Consider the following 22373-nt stretch of genomic DNA (forward strand, 5'->3'; position numbering starts at 1 on the left):
ATTGTGCTTCAAAGTAGCACCGTGTTTTTCATATAGTGAGTCTCATAAGTTGTCTTTTTTTCATACTAGTGGGAATTCTCCATTATATAACTAGGCTTGTATATTCCTACAATGGGTTTCCTCAAATGCCCTAGGTCTTCGTGAGCAAGCAAGTTGGATGCACACCCACTAGTGTTCTTTTGTTGAGCATTCATTTATAGCTCTAGTGCATCCGTTGCATGGAAATCCCTACTCCTCATGTTGACATCAATTGATGGGCATCTCCATAGCGCGTTGATTATCCTCGTCAATGTGAGACTTTCTCCCTTTTTGTCTTCTCCACACAATCCCCATCATCATATTCTATTCCACCCATAGTGCTATATCCATGGCTCACGCTCATGTATTGCGTGAAGGTTGAAAAAGTTTGAGATTATTTAAGTATGAAACAATTGCTTTGGTTGTCATCGGGGGTATAGAAGTTGGGAACATCTTTGTGTGACAAAAATGAAGCATAGCCTTACTATATGAGTTTGTAGGGATGAACTTTCTTTTGCCATGTTATTTTGAGAAGACATGATTACTTTGATTAGTATGCTTGAAATGTTACTATTCCTTTTATCAATATGAACTTTTATTTTGAATCATTTGGATCTGAAATTCATGCCACAATAAAGAAAATTACATTGAGAATTATGCTAGGTAGCATTCCACATCAAAAATTCTGTTTTTATCATTTACCTACTCGAGGATGAGCAGGAATTAAGCTTGGGGATGCTTGATATGTCTCCAACGTATCTATAATTTTTGATTGTTCCATGCTATTATATTACCCTTTTTGGATGTTTATGGGCTTTATTATACACTTCTATATCATTTTTGCGACTAATCTACTAACCGGAGGCCCAGCCCATATTGCTGTTTTATTGCCTGTTTCAGTATTTCGAAGAAAAGGAATATCAGGCGGAGTCCAAACGGAATGAAACCTTCGGCATCGTGATTTTTTGGAAGAATATCATCCTAGAGGCTTGGAGATCAAGTCGGAAGACCCTCGAGGAGCCCAGGATATAGGCCCCCCCTACAGGGCGCGGCCCGCTATCTCGTGGACCCCTCGAGCACCCCCCGACCGACTTCTTTCGCCTATATGACCCTACGTACCCTAAAACCATCAAATATCAAGATAGATGAGGAGTTCCACCGTCGCAAGCCTCTGTAGCCACCAAAAACCTCTCGGGAGCCTGTTCCGGCACCCTGCCGGAGGGGGGACCCATCACCGGTGGCCATCTTCATCATCCCGACGCTATCCATGATGAGGAGGGAGTAGTTCACCCTCGGGGCTGAGGGTATGTACCAGTAGCTATGTGTTTGATCTCTGTCTCTCGTGTTCTCGACTTCACACGATCTTGATGTATCGTGAGCTTTGTTATTATAGTTGGATCTTATGATGTTTCTCCCCCTCTACTCTCTTGTGATGAATTGAGTTTTCCTCTTGAAGTTATCTTATCGGATTGAGTCTTTATTTGAGAACACTTGATGTATGTCTTGCCGTGTTTATCTGTGGTGACAATGGGATATCACGTGCCACTTTATGTATGTTTTGGTGACCAACTTGCGGGTTCCACCCATGAACCTATGCATAGGGGTTGGCACACGTTTTCTTGACTCTCCGGTAGAAACTTTGAGGCACTCTTTGAAGTACTTTGTTGGTTGGATGAATCTGAGATTGTGTGATGCATATCGTTTAATCATGCCCACGGATACTTGACGTGACAATGGAGTATCTAGGTGACATTAGGGTTTTGGTTGATTTGTGTCTTAAGGTGTTATTCTAGTACGAACTCTTGCATAGATTGATCCAAAAGAATAACTTTGAGGTGGTTTCGTACCCTACCATAATCTCTATGTTTGTTCTCCGCTATTAGTGGCTTTGGAGTGACTCTTTGTTGCATGTTGAGGGCTTGTTATATGATCTATCTATGTTATTATTGTTGAGAGAACTTGCACTAGTGAAAGTATGAACCCTAGGCCTTGTTTCCTATCATTGCAATACCGTTTACGCTCACTTTTACCTTTAGTTACCTTGCTGTTTTTATTATTTCAGATTACAAATACCTTTATCTACCATCCATATTGCACTTGTATCACCATCTCTTCGCCGAACTAGTGCACCTATACAATTTAGCATTGTATTGGGTGTGTTGGGGACACAAGAGACTCTTTGTTATTTGGTTGCAGGGTTGTTTGAGAGAGACCATCTTCATCCTACGCCTCCCACGGATTGATAAACCTTAGGTCATCCACTTGAGGGAAATTTGCTACTGTCCTACAAACCTGTGCACTTGCAGGCCCAACAACGTCTACAAGAAGAAGGTTGTGTAGTAGACATCAGCACTCCTTGCATGTGTCCAGGCCGTGACACCAATATGTTTGAAAATTCATTCTAATTTACTACACATTGAATTAACTCGCACAAAAGTACACAAATATGCGTTTTCAAACCGTTATGGTTAGCCGTTGCATGTAGATGCAGTTCAAATTTGAATTACGGTCATTAAATGGCTAGATACTCACTTAAATCTCTTTAACAAGTCAAATGACCCCTATAATTTTCCAATTTTTCAAATGACAGTTGTATTAGTGCATGTTAAATGTAGAAAAAAAATTGAAGGCCGTAAATGAAGCTATCTCGCGTCCGTCATCAAACATGCATTGTTCCCTCTCAGAACCACAAGCCTTCTAGTAAGTTGCTCCGGTTTGTGAGGGGGGTGTGTCCAAACTTTCGTCAAACATGCCAAAAATTTTACCACATCATCTTGGTGGCTTGACATTACATCAAGCAAGGTTTCATGTGTTTTTGATCTTTTTTTAATTTTTTGGAATTTAAATGCCATGGCACTCCATGCATGTGTGCAGGCTGTGACACTAATATGTTTGAAAATTCATTGAAATTTATTGTAGATGGAATTAACTCGCACACAAGTACACAAATATGATTTTCCAAACTGTTATGGTTAGCCTTTACGTGTAGATGTAGTTCAAATTTTAATTACGGTCATTAAATGGCTAGAAAATAACTTAAATGTCTTTAAAGGGTTAAAAGGCCCCTAGAATTTTCCAAATTTTCAAATGACAGTAGTATTAGTGCATGTTAAATGTAGAAATTGTTTGAAGGCCGTAAGAGGAAGCTATCACCTGTTCGTCATCAAACATGCATTGTTCCCTCTCTGAACCACGAGCCTTCTAGTGAGTTGCTCTGGTTTATGAGGGGTGTTTGTCCAAACTTTCGTCAAACATGCCAAAATTTTTACCATGTCATCTTGGTGGCATGACATTACATCAAGCAAGGTTTCATGTGTTTCTGATTTTTTTATTTTTTTTTGGAATTTAAATGCCATGGCACTCCATGCATGTGTCCAGGCCGTGAGACCAATATGTTTGAAAATTTCTTCCAATTTACTACACATGGAATTAACTCGCACACAAGTACACAAATATGATTTTTCTAACCGTTATGGTTAGCTGTTGCTTGTAGATGTAGTTCAAATTTGAATTACGGTCATTAAATGGCTAGAAAATCACTTGAATGTCTTTACAAGGTCAAATGACCCCTAAAATTTTCCAAATTTCCAAATGACAGTTGTTTTAGTGCATGTTAACTGTAGAAAAAAGTTTTGAAGGTTGTAAGAGGAAGCTATCGCTCGTTTGTCATCAAACATGCATTATTCCCTCTCGGAAACACGAGCCTTCTAGTGAGTTGCTCTGGCTTGTGAGGGGTGTGTGTCCAAACTTTCATCAAACATGCTAATTTTTTACCACATCATCTTGATGCCATGACATTAGATCAAGCAAGGTTTCATGTGTTTCTTATCTTGTTTAAGTTTTTGGAATTTAAATGCCATGGCACTCCATACTTTGTGTCATAGCCGTGAGACCAATTTGTTTTAAAATTCCTTCCAATTTACTGCACATGGAATTAACTCGCACACAAGTACACAAATATGACTTTTCAAACCATTAAGGTTAGTTGTTGCATGTATACGTAGTTCAAATTTGAATTACGGTAATTAAATTGCTAGAAAATCAGTTAAATGTCTTAAAAGGTCAAATGACCCTGAAATTTTTCAAAATTTGACGACAGTTGTATTAGTACTACAAATTTTCTCGTACATTTAAAATAACATCTATTGCCACTTTACTCTAAATTTGTCTTTCACAGCTAATAAAAAATATCAACAACATCACACACCGTTTTTTTGTAGGAACCGTTTGCGATGAAAATTTGTGGGTCTATTTAAGTCTTCCTCCTTAAGCTTCACCAGCTCGTCTGCTCTAGTGCCAGCAACCCTCGAATCCATGAATCCCGATCCCCAATCCCGCAACCCCTTCTTGCAAAGATGACGCCATGGAAACGCTTCATGAGAGACCGTATGGTGGTCACGTCCTCCCTGAGCGCCACCTCCTGCGCCGAGAGCGTGGCCGCCTATGCCGAGAGTGCTGCCGCATCCGCATTGAGTGCACCTGCATACGTCCAGGGGGCGTCTGCGGCAGCTGATAGGGCAGCTGCAGCAACCGAGACGGCTGAAGTAGCTACTGTGACGGTTGCTGCTAACGTCGAGAGTGCTCGAGTTGCCGTCCGTGCCGCCAATGTTACCCTGGCCCGGGTCGAGGCCATCCACGCCAATATCGAGGACGCACATGCCAAGATATTCTAGGCCACCTCGGAATCCAGCAGGCAATCCACATCCGAAAAGGCGGCAGTGGCCATGGAGCACCTTCTTCCTCATGAGATCGCCAAGCAGGAGCTAGAGATGCAGGAGGCGGCGGAGATCGAGGAGCGCCGGGAGGAGGAGTTGCGCGTGGCCGAGGTCGAGGTTGATACGAGTTTGTCCGTCGAGGAATCGGCGGTGGAGTACCAACACAAGCTCTGGCGCAACCACTACTACGAGTACTACAACCTTGAGGGCGACGCCGAGGACGAGAACTTGGTCGACTTCAGCAGGGGGCCATGGAGTCCACCAACGGCGGCATGTCGCCAGGACAAGTCATCGACGTCTCATCTCACATCGGAGATGCATAGGCCGGTGTGGCGGCGGCTTTGTTAAAATTATGCGCACTTAGGCTTTGTTTTTAATGTTGGTCTTGTGTTAGAGCAATGTTTAGGTCAACTGGCTTTGTTTAATTACTAAAATTGCTTGATTCAGTAAGTGCGGTCTGTCTGTTGTACGCTCTTTTGTGTGCCCAAATTAGCAAGCGATGTTAAATTATGCAATGACGTGGATGAGGACAGTACCCTGGGAAATTTCCACCAAAATTTGAATTATCAAACTCTTCCCATGCGCGTAAAGCAGAAGAATCATTTGCGATGTAGAAAATCGTTCAAAGTAAATGGTGTCCGGCGGCACCGCGTGCAAATTTTTCCTCCACATTTTGAAATTTTTGGCCTACCGCCGAAATATCTACCCCTACCCCCCTTCGCCACCACCTTTTCTCCCCGACCACAAGTCACATTTCCCATGTTTTCTCCTTACTTCCTTCCGAAGCTATATCCGTTTCCTCGCTTGATTCCTCTCTCTCACCTTCTTGCATCCTACCGCCGGGGTCGCCATGGTCTTCTTCAATGACCTCTCCAGCGGTTCCTCCTTCGACGATGACTCCTTCACCACCTGAGTGTGCCTCTCTTCTCTCTCTCGGGTTATGACTTGGAATGAAGGATTTTAACACGGCGGTTGAGTCGAGTCATTTCTTCCTCTTGTAGCTCCCTAGGACCATCAGTTGCAACGAATGGAGCGGGGTGGCTGAAGATCTGCCTGCTCATTGTCTTCCATGCATGAAGCTAGTTGCGTTTGAATCTGTCGACATTGGGAGGAAGTTTCTGGCATGTGCAGAGAAGATTAGCCCCACTTTCGTTGTTACAAATCATTTGTTAGATGTGATTCAGACACTGTCACTCTGCTATCTTATTCTGGATGTTAAGACAGTGTCACAATATGTACCTAGTATCTAAAAATGTTGCCATCTCATCGGCGGTGCCATTAGAAAATTATTTGGCATCACTTCAGTAGTTTGTGCAGCCAACTTTGGTCCACACATCCGAGCAGCCAAGTAGTAAAATACTAAATCTTTATGGCACGAAGGAACTGGGCATCAAAGCAACTAGGTGCTCCAGAGTCCGGGTCCCTGATTTTTTTCCGCTGCATCGGCTCGTCAATGCAGGGCACCGGTGCCAAATGTAGCAATAGTTGTCTTTACACCGGTTTTGGCATACGTAGTGGATGGCCTTAGTGTTATTAGTTCTATGTTACTAAATTTGTGCATGTACACACCGGTTAGTATCAATTTGCTGTCATCCAAACATTGTCGCTATGTTGTTGCAGTTATATTTAGCTTGCTCATAAAATGTTCAATTTGTTATTTATAGTACATGACTAAGAACTTGTTGCGTTGTTGTAGTTAATTATAGCTTTTCATGTTTTAGCCTTTGGTTGTTGTCTCAGTAGCAATTAATTTATTTGCACATTGATCTTTTTGAGAAGGTACGTCATAATCAACCTATTTCTTCAGTTTTTCAAAATATGTATATGGTGATTTTCTATGTTGCTAGAAACCAATTTCCCCTACAATTGTTACTGGTCTAGTTTTAAATTATAGGATGAATGGAAGTGTTCTTACCTGGAGTGGGTTGATCAAGAGTGGCCATAGTCTTTGAAGATGTGCCTAGCAAAGCTCTGGAGCATGTATGAGAAAGAGAATAGAGGTAGGTGAGGGAGTCCTAGACTAAGGGGTCCTCAGGCGTCCGGGCTATATGATGTGGGCCAGACTGATGGGCCATGAAGATACAAGATAGAAGAACCTCCCCCGTGTCCGGATGGGGCTCTCCTTTGCGTGGATGGCAAGCTTGGCGTTCGGATCATGTACTTTCCTTCTTCTGTAACCGACTCTATACAACCCTAGATCTCTCCGATGTCTATATTAACCGGAGTCTGTAAGGAAAGAACACAATCATACAGGCTAGACATCTAGGGTTTAGCCATTACGATCTCGAGGTAGATCAACTTTTGTAACCCCTATATTCATCATAGTCAATCAAGCAGGAAATAGGGTATTACCTCCATTAAGAGGGCCCGAACCTGGGTAAACACCGTGTCCCCTGCCTCCTTGTTACCTTCGATCCTTAGACGCACAGTTCGGGACCCCCTACCCGAGATCTACTAGTTTTGACACCGACATTGGTGCTTTCATTGAGAGTTCCACTGCATCATCGCCAATAGGTTCGATGGCTCCATCAACCATCCACAACAACTCCGTCCTGAGGGAGAATTTTCTCCCTAGCCAAATCTTCATATTTGGCGGCTTCGCACTACGTGCCAATTCGATTGGTCATCTAGAGAGGTCGATAGATACGCCCCTGGTCATCAGATCAGGTTCGGAAACCTAAGCTACATCGTTGACATCCGGGGAGACATGATCTTCCAAGGATTCACGACCTCAACCACGGCTCGGGCCTTAGATCCCGAGCACCTCATCAAGTACGAAGACGGGGGTTTAGAACCCGCCGGACTATCCACAGCCATAAAGCTCAGCTCCGGAGATACGGAGGGAAACGTTTCAACGGCCGGCACGGAGCTAGTCCAGGCCCCCAACTCCAAACTCTCGAGGTCCGCGTTATACGAGCCCGGCTAGGGAACTCTTCCCCCGCCATGCTCCATGATTCTGGCTTCCCTGTTCAGACCTCACTCTTAGACGAGGCTCTGGACTTTGCGATCTCTCACCATTACAGAAGGATCGCTGCCGAACTACGCCCAGCCCGCACTAGGGGCTGAGAGCGGGGAATTTTACATCCCACCCACCACCCACTTCATATCCACTGTCGAGGACTTGACCGACATGCTTGATTATGCTTTCGAAGACATCGACAGCATGGATGACGATGCCAGAGAGGAGCAAAGCCAGAACCCCCCACTTACCGGATGCTGGACGGCTATCTCCACATATGACGTATAAATGGTGAACACACCCAAAGAAAATGACGGTGAAGGTGGGAAGGACCCAGTCGAGGCTAATTCTCTTGTGGCACCACCAAAGCATCGTCGTCAGCGGCGCCGCTCTAAACCGCGTCGAGAAAAAGACATCAATACCGGCACCGGAGACAATAACACTCCGGATAACACTGAAGACCAAGAAGCTCACGTTGAACCACAATCCGAATAGGACAAATGGGAGGAGGGGCAAGTCGACCCTGACGATCCCATCAGGAATGAAGGCTCGGAGGATGGTAGTTACGTACCGATCTCCGAAGAAGACGAGAGCCTCGGCGACGAAGAATTCATCGTGCGAGAGGAACCCTTCGAACAAGAGCACTTTAAGCGCCGGCTGATAGCCACGGCAAGAAGCCTGAAAAAGAAGCAGCAGCAGCTTCAAGCTGATCAGGATCTGCTAAACAACAGATTGACTAATGTCCTAGCAGCCGAGGAATACGGCCTCGGACGCCCAACGAAGAGTTACCCGAAGCGCAAAATGCTGCCCCAATTCAACGACGAGGCCCCAGAGCCTATCCCGCCCGAGGGAGTCCTGGATTAGAGGGTATCCGGACAGCCGTACTATATACTTTGGCCGGACTATTGGACCATGAAGGTACAAGACACAAGACTTTTTCCCGTGTCCGGATGGGACTCTCCTTTGCGTGGAAGACAAGCTTGGCGATCCGGATATTAGATTTCCTTCTTTGTAACCGACTCTGTGTAAACCCTAGCCCCTTCCGGTGTCTATATAAACCAGAGGATTTGGTCCGTATAGGGACGATAAAGACAACCATAATCATCATAGGCTAACTTCTAGGGTTTAGCATCTACGATCTCGTGGTAGATCAACTCTTGTAATACTCATATCATCAATATCAATAGAGCAGGAAGTAGGGTTTTACCTCCATTGAGAGGGCCTGAACCTGGGTAAAACATCGTGTCCCTTGCCTCCTGTTACCATTAGCCTTAGACGCACAGATCGGGACACCCTACCCGAGATCCGCCGGTTTTGACACCGACATTGTTGATTTCATTGGGAGTTCCTCTATGTGTCGTTGCTGCAAGGCTCGATGGCTCCTTCAATCATCAACAATGCAGTCCAGGGTGAGACCTTTCTCCCCAGATAGATTTTCGTGTTTGGCGGCTTCGCACTGTGGGCCAATTCGATCGGCCATCTGGAGCAGATCGATAGCTACGCCCCTGGCCATCAGGTCAGGTTCGGAAACTTGACCTACACGGTCGATATCCGCGGAGACTTGATCTTCAACGAATTCGGGCCTGTGCTAGCAGCGCAGAACAGTCACGACGAGCATGGCTTAGACCTGCTGTCGGACAACACTCGGGATATCGCACTTGCAGGAGCTGAGGACCTAAATCCAGTGCAGATTGCATCGTTCGAGGACGGGTGGATGGACACCGCCCTGGAGGCCGCACACTCATCGGCGGTGGAGTCGAACACAGGCTTCACCCCCAGGGAAGCCTGTGACACTGGTGAAGGAAATATTCCCTAGAGGCAATAATAAAGTTATTATTTATTTCCTTATTTCATGATAAATGTTTATTATTCATGCTAGAATTATATTAACCGGAAACATGATACATGTGTGAATACATAGACAAACATAGTGTCACTAGTATGCCTCTACTTGACTATCTCGTTAACCAAAGATGGTTAAAGTTTCCTAACCGTAGACATGAGTTGTCATTTGATTAACGGGATCACATCATTAGGAGAATGATGTGATTGACATGACCCCTTCCGTTAGCCTAGAACTTGATCGTTTAGTATGTTGCTATTGCTTTCTTCATGACTTATACATGTTCCTGTAACTATGAGATTACGCAACTCCCGTTTACCGGAGGAACACTTTGTGTGCTACCAAATGTCACAATATAACTGGGTGATTATAAAGGAGCTCTACAGGTGTCTCCGAAGGTACATGTTGGGTTGGCGTATTTCGAGATTAGGTTTTGTCACTCCGATTGTCGGAGAGGTATCTCTGGGCCCTCTCGGTAATGCACATCACTATAAGCCTTGCAAGCAATGTAGCTAATGAGTTAGTTACAGAATGATGCATTACGTAACGATTAAAGAGACTTGCCGGTAACGAGATTGAACTAGGTATTGGTATACCGACGATCGAATCTCGGGCAAGTAACATACCGATGACAAAGGGAACAACGTATGTTGTTATGCGGTTTGACTGATAAAGATCTTCGTAGAATATGTAGGAGCCAATATGAGCATCCAGGTTCCGCTATTGGTTATTGACCGGAAACGTGTTTCGGTCATGTCTACATAGTTCTCGAACCCGTAGGGTCCGCACGCTTAAGGTTTCGATGACAGTTATATTACGAGTTTATGAGTTTTGATGTACCGAAGGAGTTTGGAGTCCCGGATGAGATCGGGGGCATGACGAGGAGTCTCTAAATGGTCGGGAGGTAAAGATCGATATATTGGACGACTATATTCGGACTTCGGAAAGCTTCCGAGTGATTCGGGTATTTTTCGGAGTACCGGAGAGTTACGGGAATTCGCCGGGGAGTATATGGACCTTATTGGGCCATACGGGAATAGAGGAGAGAGGCCAAAAGGAAGGAGACCTGCGCCCCCCCCCCCTCTGGTCCGAATTGGACAAGGGGCGCAGCCCCCTTTTCCTTCCTCCTCTCCCCCTCTTTCCTTCTCTCCTACTCCAACAAGGAAGGGGGGAGTCCTACTCCCGGTGGGAGGAGGACTCCTCCTGGCGCGCCCCTCCTGGCCGGCCGACCCCCTCCCCCTTGTTCCTTTATATACGGGGGCAGGGGGGCACCTCTAGGCATAACAACAATTGATCCCTTGGATCTCTTAGCCGTGTGCGGTGCCCCCCTCCATCATAGTCCAGCTCGATAATATCGTAGCGGTGCTTAGGCGAAGCCCTGCGATGGTAGAACATCCAGATCGTCACCACGCCGTCGTGCTGACAGAACTCTCCTTCGACACTCGGCTGGATCGGAGTTCGAGGGACGTCATCGAGCTGAACGTGTGCTAGAACTCGGAGGTGCCGTAGTTTCGGTGCTTGATCGGTCGGGCCGTGAAGACGTACGACTACATCAACCGTGTTTTTATAACGCTTCCGCTTACGGTCTATGAGGGTACGTGGACTACAATCTCCCCTCTCGTTGCTATGCATCACCATGATCTTGCGTGTGCGTAGGAAATTTTTGAAATTACTATGTTCCCCAACAGTGGCATCCAAGCCTGGTTTTATGTGTTGATGTTATATGCACGAGTAGAACACAAATGAGTTGTGGGCGATACAAGTCATACTGCTTACCAGCATGTCATACTTTGGTTCGGCGATATTGTTGGATGAAGCGGCCCGGACCGACATTACGCGTACGCTTAAGCGAGACTGGTTTTACCGTTGTTCTTTGCACACAGGTGATTAGCGGGTGTCTGTTTCTCCAACTTTAGTTGAACCAAGTGTGGCTACGCCCGGTCCTTGCGAAGGTTAAAACAGCACTAACTTGACGAACTATTGTTGTGGTTTTGATGCGTAGGTAAGAATGGTTCTTGCTAAAGCCCGTAGCAGCCACATAAAATTTGCGACAACAAAGTAGAGGACGTCTAACTTGTTTTTGCAGGGCATGTTGTGATGTGATATGGTTAAGACGTGATGAGATATAAGTTGTTTTATGAGATGATCATGTTTTGTTGAAGTTATCGGCAACTGGCAGAAGCCCTATGGTTGTCTCTTTGTTGCATAAAGATGCAAGTGCCAAATAATTGCTTTACTTTATCGCTATGCGATAGCAATAGTTGCAAGAGCAATAGTTGGCGAGACGACCATGTGACGACACATTGATATAGATCAAGATGATGAAGATCATGGTGTCGTGCCGGTGACGATAGAGATCATGACAGTACTTTGGAGATGGAGATCAAAGGCGCAAGATGATCGTGGCCATATCATATAACATATTTTGATTGCATATGATGTTTATCTGTTATACATCTTATTCTGTTTTGTTTGACGGTAGCATTTTAAGATGATCTCTCACTAATTATCAAGAAGTGTTCTCCCTGAGTATGCACCATTGCGAAAGTTCTTCGTGCTGAGACACCACGTGATGATCGGGTGTGATAGGCTCTACGTTCAAATACAACGGGTGCAAAACAGTTGCACACGCGGAATACTCAGGTTAAACTTGACGAGCCTAGCATATAACAGATATGGCCTCGAAACACGGAGACCAAAAGGTCGAGCATGAATCATATAGAAGATATGATCAACATAATGATATTCACCATTGAAAACTACTCCATCTCACGTGATGATCGGACATGGTTTAGTTGATTTGGATCACGTGATCACTTAGATGACTAGAGAGATGTCTGTCTAAGTGGGAGTTCTTAAGTAATATGATTAATTGAACTTTAATTTATCATGAACTTAGTCCTGGTAGTATTTTGCAAATTATGTTATAGATCAATAGCTCGAGTTGTTGCTTTCATATGTTTATTTTGATATGTTCCTAGAGAAAATTGTGTTGAAAGATGTTACTAGCAATGATGCGGATTGGATCCATGATCTGAGGTTTATCCTCATTGCTGCACAGAAGAATTATGTCCTTAATGCACCGATAGGTGACAGACCTATTGCAGGAGCAGATGCAAATGTTATGAATGTTTGGCTAGCTCAATATGATGACTACTTGATAGTTTAGTGCACCATGCTTAACGGCTTAGAATCGGGACTTCAAAGACGTTTTGAACGTCATGGACCATATGAGATGTTCCAAGAATTGAAGTTAATATTTCAAGCAAATACCCGAGTTGAGAGATATGAAGTCTCCAACTAGTTCTATAGCTAAAAGATGGAGGAGAATCCCTCAACTAGTGAGCATGTGCTCAGATTGTCTGGGTACTTCAATCGCTTGAATCAAGTGGGAGTTAATCTTCCAGATAAGATAGTGATTGACAGAGTTCTCTAGTCACCATCACCAAGTTACTAGAACTTCATGATGAACTATAGTATGCAAGGGATGACGAAAACGATTCCCGAGCTCTTCGTTATGTTGAAATCGATGAAGGTAGAAATCAAGAAAGAGCATCAAGTGTTGATGATTGACAAGACCACTAATTTCAAGAAAAGGGCAAAGGGAAAGAAAGGGAACTTCAAGTAGAATGACAAGCATTGTCAATCCCGCGAAGAAGCTCCAAGCTGGACCAAAGCCTGAAACTAAGTGCTTACACTGCAAAGAAAATGGTCACTGGAAGCGGAAATGCCCTGAATATTTGGTGGATAAGAAGGATGGCAAAGTGAACAAGGGTATATTTGATATACAGGTGTTTGATGTGTGCCTTACTAGTGTTTATAGTAGCGCCTGAGTATTTGATACTTGTTTGGTTGCTAAGATTAGTAACTCGAAACAGGAGTTACATAATAAACAGAGACTAGTTGAGGGGAAGTGACGATGAGTGTTGGAAATAGTTCCAATATTGATATGATCATCATCTCACACTCCCTATATTTTCGAGATTAGTGTTAAAACTAAATAAATGTTATTTAGCGTTTGCGTTGAGCATGAATATGATTTGATCATGTTTATTGCGATACGGTTATTCATTTGAAATTAAAGAATAATTGTTATTCTGTTTACATGAATAAGACCTTCGATGGTTATACACCCAATGAAAATAGTTTGTTGGATCTCGAATGTAGTGATACACATATTCATAATATTGATGCCAAAAGATGCAAAGTTAATAATGATAGTGCAACTTATTTGTGGCACTGTGGTTTAGGTCATATCGGTGTAAAGCGCATGAAGAAAATCCATAAAGATGGATTTTCGGAATCACTTGGTTATGAATCATTTGATGCTTGCGAACCGTGCCTTTTGTGCAAGATGACTAAAACTCCGTTCTCCCGAACAATGGAACAAGCTACTGACTTATTGGAAATAATACATACCGATGTATGCGATCCAATGAGTGTTGATGCTCGTGGCAAGTATAGTTATTTTCTGACCTTCACAAGATGATTTGAGCAGATATGGGTATATCTACTTGATGAAACATAAGTCTGAAATAGTTGAAAGGTTCAAAGAATTTTAGAGTGAAGTGGAAAAATCGTAACAAGAAAATAAAGTTTCTGCGATCTGATCGCGGAGATGAATATTTGAGTTACGAGTTTGGTCTTCAATTAAAACAATGTGGAATAGTTTCACAGCTCACGCCACCTGGAACACCACAACGTTATGGTGTGTCCAAACGTCGTAACCGCACTTTATTGGATATGGTGCGATCTATGATGTCTCTTACTGATTTACCACTATTGTTTTGGGGTTATGCATTAGAGACAGCTGCATTCACATTAAAAGGGCACCATCTAAATCCGTTGAGATGACACCATATGAACTATGGTTTAGCAAGAAACCCAAGTTGTCGTTTCTTAAAGTTTGGGGCTGCGATGCTTATGTGAAAAAGTTTCATCCTGATAAGATCGAACCCAAATCGGAGAAGTGCGTCTTCATAGAATACCGAAAGGAAATTGTTGGGTACACCTTCTATCACAGATTCGAAGGCAAGATATTCATTGCTAAAAATGGATCCTTTCTAGAAAAGGAGTTTCTCTCGAAAGAAGTGAGTGGGAGGAAAGTAGAACTTGATGAGGTAATTGTACCTTCTCCCGAATTGGAAAATAGTTCATCACTGAAATCAGTTCTAGTGATTCCTACACCAATTAGTGAGGAAGCTAATGATGATGATCATGAAACTTCAGATCAAGTTACTACAGAACCTCGTAGGTCTTCCAAAGTACGGTCCGCACCAGAGTGGTACGGTAATCCTGTTCTGAAAGTCATGTTACTAGACCATGATAAACCTACGAACTATGGGGAAGCGATGATGAGCCCAGATTCTGCAAAAATGGCTGGAGGCCATGAAATCTGAGATAGGATCCATGTATGAGAACAAAGTGTGGACTTTGGTGGAGTTGCCCGATGATCGGCAAGCCATATTGTATAAATGGATCTTCAAGAGGAAGACCGACGTTGATAGTAGTGTTACTATCTACAAAGCTCGACTTGTCGCAGAAAGGTTTTTGACAAGTTCAAGGTGTTGACTACAATGAGATTTTCTCAACTGTAGCGATGCTTAAGTCTGTCCGAATCATGTTAGCAATTGCCACAATTTATGAAATCTGGCAAATGGATGTCAAAACTGCATTCCTTAATGGTTTTCTTAAAGAAGAGCTGTATATGATGCAACCAGAAGGTTTTGTCAATCCTAAAGGTGCTAACAAAATATGCAAGCTCCAGCAATCCATCTATGGACTGGTGCAAGCATCTCGGAGTTGGAATATACGCTTTGATAAGTTGATCAAAGCATATAATTTTATACAGACTTGCGGTGAAGCCTGTATTTACGAGAAAGTGAGTGGGAGCTCTGTAGCATTTCTAAATACTATATGTGGATGACATATTGTTGTTTTGGAATTGATATAGAATTTCTGGATAGCATAAAAGGATACTTGAATAAGAGTTTTTTAAAAAAGGAAAGACCTCAGTAAAGCTAATTACATATTGAGCATCAAGATCTATTGAGATAGATCAAGACACTTGATAAGTTTTTTCAATGAGTACATACCTTGATAAGGTTTTGAAGTGGTTCAAAATGGAACAGTCAAAGAAGGAGTTCTTGCCTGTGTTCCAAGGTGTGAAGTTGAGTAAGACTCAAATCCCGACCACGGCAGAAAATAGAAAGAGAATGAAAGTCATTCCCTGTGCTTCAGACATAGGTTCTATAAAAGTATGCCATGTTATGGTCTAGACCTATTGTATACTCTGCCCTGGTTTGCCAAGGGAGTACAATAGTGATCAAGGAGTAGATCACTGGACATTGGTCAAAATTATCCTTAGTGGAATAAGGATATGTTTCTCGATTATGGAGGTGACAAAAGGTTCGTCGTAAAGGATTACGTCAATACAAGTTTTGGCACTGATCCAGATGACTCTAAGTCTCGATCTGGATACATATTGAAAGTGGGAGCAATCAGCTAGAGTAGCTCCGTGCAGACCATTGTAGACATAGAATATTTGCAAAATACATACACGGCTCTGAATTGACAGACCTGTTGACTAAGCTTCTCTCACGAGCAAAACATGATCACACCTTGGTACTCTTTGGGTGTTAATCACATTGCGATGTGAACTAGATTATTGACTCTAGTAAACCCTTTGGGTGTTGGTCACATGAAGATGTGAACTATGGGTGTTAATCATATACAGATATGAATATTGGTATTAAATCACATGGCGATGTGAACTAGATTATTGACTCTAGTGCAAGTGGGAGACTGAAGGAAATATGCCCTAGAGGCAATAATAAAGTTATTATTTATTTCCTTATTTCATGATAAATGTTTATTATTCATGCTAGAATTGTATTAACCGGAAACATGATACATGTGTGAATACATAGACAAACATAGTGTCACTAGTATGCCTCTACTTGACTAGCTCGTTAATCAAAGATGGTTAAAATTTCCTAACCATAGACATGAGTTGTCATTTGATTAACGGGATCACATCATTAGGAGAATGATGTGATTGACATGACCCATTCCGTTAGCCTAGCACTTGATCGTTTAGTATGTTGCTATTGCTTTCTTCATGACTTATACATGTTCCTGTAACTATGAGATTATGCAACTCCCGTTTACCGGAGGAACACTTTGTGTTCTACCAAACGTCACAACGTAACTGGGTGATTATAAAGGAGCTCTACAGGTGTCTCCGAAGGTACATGTTGGATTGGCGTATTTCGAGATTAGGTTTTGTCACTCCGATTGTCGGACAGGTATCACTGGGCCCTCTCGGTAATGCACATCACTATAAGCCTTGCAAGCAATGTAGCTAATGAGTTAGTTACGAAATGATGCATTACGTAACGAGTAAAGAGACTTGCCGGTAACGAGATTGAACTAGGTATTGGGATACCGACGATCGAATCTCGGGCAAGTAACATACCGATGACAAAGGGAACAACGTATGTTGTTATGCGGTTTGACCGATAAAGATCTTCGTAGAATATGTAGGAGCCAATATGAGCATCCAGGTTCCCCTATTGGTTATTGATCGGAAACGTGTTTCGGTCATGTCTACATAGTTCTCGAACCCGTAGGGGCCGCACGCTTAAGGTTTCAATGACAGTTATATTATGAGTTTATGAGTTTTGATGTACCGAAGGAGTTTGGAGTCCCGGATGAGATCGGGGACATGACGTGGAGTCTCGAAATGGTCGAGATGTAAAGATCGATATATTGGCGACTATATTTGGACTTTGGAAAGGTTCTGAGTGACTTGGGTATTTTTTGGAGTACCGGAGAGTTACGGGAATTCGCCGGGGAGTATATGGACCTTATTGGGCCATACGGGAATAGAGGAGAGAGGCCAAAGGGAAGGAGGCCTGCGCCCCCCCTCTGGTCCGAATTGGACAAGGGGTGCAGCCCTGTTTTCCTTCCTCCTCTCCCCCTCTTTCCTTCTCTCCTACTCCAACAAGGAAGGGGGGAGTCCTACTCCTGGTGGGAGGAGGACTCCTCCTGGCGCGCCCCTCCTGGCCGGCCGACCCCCTCCCCCTTGCTCCTTTATATACGGGGGCAGGTGGGCACCTCTAGGCACAACAACAATTGATCCCTTGGATCTCTTAGCCGTGTGCGGTGCCCCCCTCCACCATAGTCCACCACGATAATATCGTAGCGGTGCTTAGGCGAAGTCCTACGACGGTAGAACATCAAGATCGTCACCACGCCGTCGTGCTGATGGAACTCTCCCTCGACACTCGGCTGGATCGGAGTTCGAGGGGCGTCATCGAGCTGAACGTGTGCTAGAACTCGGAGGTGCCGTAGTTTCGGTGCTTGATCGGTCGGGCCATGAAGACGTATGACTACATCAGCCGCGTTGTTCTAACGCTTCCGCTTACGGTCTACGAGGGTACGTGGACTACACTATCCCCTCTCGTTGCTATGCATCACCATGGTCTTGCGTGTGCATAGGAAATTCTTGAAATTACTACGTTCCCCAACAACCGGACCCCCGGACTCGTGTCCAGCTGTAGGTTCTAGTCCGCGCACCCCCAAGCCCACCGAATCTGGTTGGGCTCCGGTAATGGAGTTCACCGCTGCGGATATCTTCCAGAACTTGCCCTTTGGCGACATGCTAAATTCGTTAAAGTCTCTCTCCTTGTTAGGAGGCTCTTGGCCGAACTATGTCCGGCTCGAGTGGGAAGCAGGCGACGAGGGAATTTGTTGCCCATCCACCACCCACTTCATAGCCACTGTCGACAACGTAACAGACATGCTTGACTTCGACTCTGATGACAACAATGGTATGGACGTCGGCGCAGGAGACGATTCAGAACCTCCACACACGGGGCGCTGGACTGCCACGTCATCATATGATATATACATGGTGGATACGCCGAAGGAGGACGATGGCGACGGAACGGAGGATAAAGCCCCCAGACAAAAGCCAAAACGACGGCACAGACGCCGCTCTAAATCCAGCCACAGTAAAAATAGCGATAATAGCACTAGAAAGATCAACACCCCAGTTAACTCCGAAGGCAACAACGACCATATGGACCCAGCGATGGAGCAGGATGAGCCAGGTCACGCCGAACACAGCCCGTAGCAGACGCCCAATCACAGTGATCCTGAGGGACGAACTCACCAAACTGCCCCGGGAATGGAGCACAGTCCGGACGTCGACGCATTCATCATCCCGAAAACACGCTTGGAACGAGATAACCTCCATAGAAGGCTTATGGACACTGCGAGAAGTCTAAAGAAGCAGAAGCAAAAGCTTAAAGCCGCACAGGAAACGCTCAATTGCAGATGGAATAAAGTACTAGACACTAAAGAAAAGTACAGTGACGATCGCCAAACAAAGAGCTATCCAAAGCGCAAGCTGCTACCAGAATTCGATGACGAGGCCGTTCCACTGAAGAACAATACGGCCAATAGGCCGAACCAACCACTTTGTAACCGCAATAGAGCAGCTACTGACGCCGCACACGATTTACATGAGCTCCTGGATAAAAAGACCGGCGCGACCAGGTCCATCTATGGATCTAGAGGACACGCCCCGGCGCAGGACTATGGTCACCAAAACGATCAGACTGATCAGATACCAGTTCGGAATCAGCACCGAACACAAAAACAGCCGATGGCATGCCACACCACGTCTAGATACAGAGGGGCTGCTCACCCTCTGTGCTTCACCGAAGAGGTGCTAGACCACGAATTTCCACAGGGTTTTAAACCTGTGAACATAGACGCATATGACGGAACGACAGACCCCGGGGTCTGGATTGAGGATTTTATCCTGCATATCCACATGGCTCGTGGGGACGACCTCCACGCCATCAAATATCTTCCCCTCAAATTGAAGGGACCAGCTCGGCACTGGTTGAAAAGCCTCCCTGAAAATTCAATCAGAAGTTGGGAGGAACTCGAGGATGCTTTCAGGGCCAATTTTCAAGGTTCCTATGTCCAACCTTCGAATGCAGATGATTTAAGTCACATAATTCAACAGCCGGAGAGTCCGCCCGCAAGCTTTGGAACAGATTCCTCACTAAGAAGAATCAAATTGTCGACTGCCCGGATGCCGAAGCCCTAGCGGCCTTCAAGCACAGTATCCGGGACGAGTGGCTCGCCAGACACCTCGGCCAAGAAAAGTCGAGGACAATGGCAGCCCTAACAAGCCTTATGACCCCATTTTGCGTGGGTGAAGACAGCTGGTTGCCCCGTAGAGGCACCAGTGACCCAAGTACATCCAAAATCAGGGATGGCAACAGGAAGCCACGCCGTAATAAAAACAAACATCGAAACAAGGAAGAATGTCCGGACAACACAACGGTCAATGCCAGATTCAGGGGCTCTCGACCCGGTCAACAAAAGAAGCCACTTAAAGGCAGCAAAGAAGGACCGTCCGGCCTGAACAAAGTCCTGGATAGACTATGCCAAATCCATGGCATCCCCGAAAAACCTGTGAACCACACTCACACAGAATGCTGGGTCTTTAAGCAGGCTGGCAAATTAAATGCCGAGCACAAGGGAAGGGAAACACCAAGTGAAGATGAGGATGAGCCTCGCCAGCCGAACAGTGGGGGACAAAAAAAATTCTCACCAGAGGTAAAAACAGTAAACATGATCCACGCGACTCCCATACCCATGAGAAGGAGCGAACGCGCGCTCAAAGACGCATATGCTATAGAGCCCGTTGCACCCAAACTTAACCACTGGTCGGCCTGCCCGATCACTTTTGATCACAGGGACTACCCGCCTAGTATTCGGCACGGAGGATCAGCTGCCTTCGTGCTCGACTCAATAATCGACGGATACCATCTCACTCACGTCCTCATGGATGGCGACAGTAGTCTTAATCTAATATACCAGGACACTGTCCGCAGGATGGGGATAGACCCATCCAGAATCAGCCAAAGTAACACCACCTTTGAAGGGGTGATACCAGGCGTTGAAGCCCACAAACAGGGGATCCCTCGTACTGGAGGTAACATTAGGTTCCCCAGGCAACTGCAGAAGCGAAGAACTACTCTTCACCATCGCCCCCCTCCAAAGCGGCTATCATGCATTGCTTGGGAGAACGGCCTTTGCCCGCTTCAACGCAGTACCGCACTACACCTACCTTAAACTCAAGATGCCCGGTCCACGTGGTGTCATCACTATTAACGGAAACACAGATCGTTCCTTACGCGTGGAAGAATACGCGATTGTTCCAGCAACCGGACTCTAAGCGGCCTCTAATACCTTAAAGCATGATTGGTCGTTAAGACCACGGACATGGTTAGACGAGTCCGGCAGCCCAGATAAACCTGATCTAGGCGCCACACATGTAATCCCATAGAGGACACCAGGGGCTATAAATAGTTAATAAAGCCCAATTCTCAGCCTGACCTTATTAACAGGCCAAAGTCTTACACTTTTACTATCTATTAGTGATAGCCAGCTTTTCGCACGCTTACGTCATACTCTTCTACATGAGTTTTTCTTTTTACAGACACCATTCGTGCGACACCCTCCCAGGACACGGCACAACAGGGACAAAGGCGCAGACGTGCAGCAGGGCCCCGCTCAAAGGTTTCTCTTTAGATTAAGCCCCTATGTAAACCTTCTTTATTGTCTCTTGTTGCTTACACATCCCATGAGTACTACACCCACAGAGGATACTGCCGTTATTGGCATTTCACCACGACAGACTAATGCACGTACCTGGGAATACAAGGTTCATAATAAAGGGCGTTACTCAGCCCAGTATATGTTATAAACTCCGAATACCTTCGGGAGTGTTCGGCGTCGCGAGTTTGGCCTTATATGCATCAGCTCCGAATCATGTCTTTGGTCAAATGTTGGGTTTGCCTGGCTCCTGGGTTTGCCGCCTTACGTTCCGTCTTTATCGGCTAAGGTGGCCAAATGAGAACTACTGCAATTGTGCCCCGGTTATTCCGGATGAGCACCTCAGTAGAGAAAGCCGAAAACTGACTGTCATGATATAGCGAGAGATTGTTCAACCACTCGAACACTTATCGGAACCTTTAGGGTTCCTCCGCATTAACGAAGGACCGTTTACCGGTCATGTACACACGCGCCTGGACTCGGATGCACGCAAAGGTACAAGGCGCTACATAGTAGCCCCACCGTCAAACTCCTATGGCTAAGTGAAAGTGTTAAAGCTATATAGTCTGGTTGCCTAGTTCGACGTGCAATCACCTCCTTAATGGACCAAGACGTTGGGTCAAGTGTGATTATGCATATTTTCGCGAACACCCCCGCATTATATGCGTGGGGGATGAAGCAAACAACTGCTAACTTTCAAAATTGCATATATACATAAAATGGCCGCACAGGAGGCACAATAACACTTTCGGGCGAAAAGTATAAACATAGCCTCCATAATTAAAATAACATTGTTTTTACAATGACATGATTTGTCACTCGAACATGACATTCTTCGAGCACTGAGCCTCTATTAAGTGAGCACCCTCTACTACCTGCTCCAAATAGTGCTCGGTCGGATCCTGGCCTCCCGCCAGATTCTAGGTCGCAATGATGGTGGCCTCCATATCTATCCAATATGCTTTAACATGGGCAAGAGCCATCCGTGCACCCTCTATGCACGCCGACCTCTTCGTGGCATCGATCCGTGATATGGCACCAAGGAATTGTTGCACTAAACCAAAATAACTGTCCGGCTTAGGCCCCTTCGGCCATAGATGGTCTATTACGGACCGCATTGCAAGACCGGACAACCTATGAAGCTCGGCCACAGCAGCCATCCTCTCACTCAACGGCAATGTGTGCGTTGGAGCAC

The sequence above is a fragment of the Triticum dicoccoides genome, chromosome 1B (genome assembly GCF_002162155.2).
Source record: "Triticum dicoccoides isolate Atlit2015 ecotype Zavitan chromosome 1B, WEW_v2.0, whole genome shotgun sequence".
Taxonomy (NCBI): Eukaryota; Viridiplantae; Streptophyta; class Magnoliopsida; order Poales; family Poaceae; genus Triticum; species Triticum dicoccoides.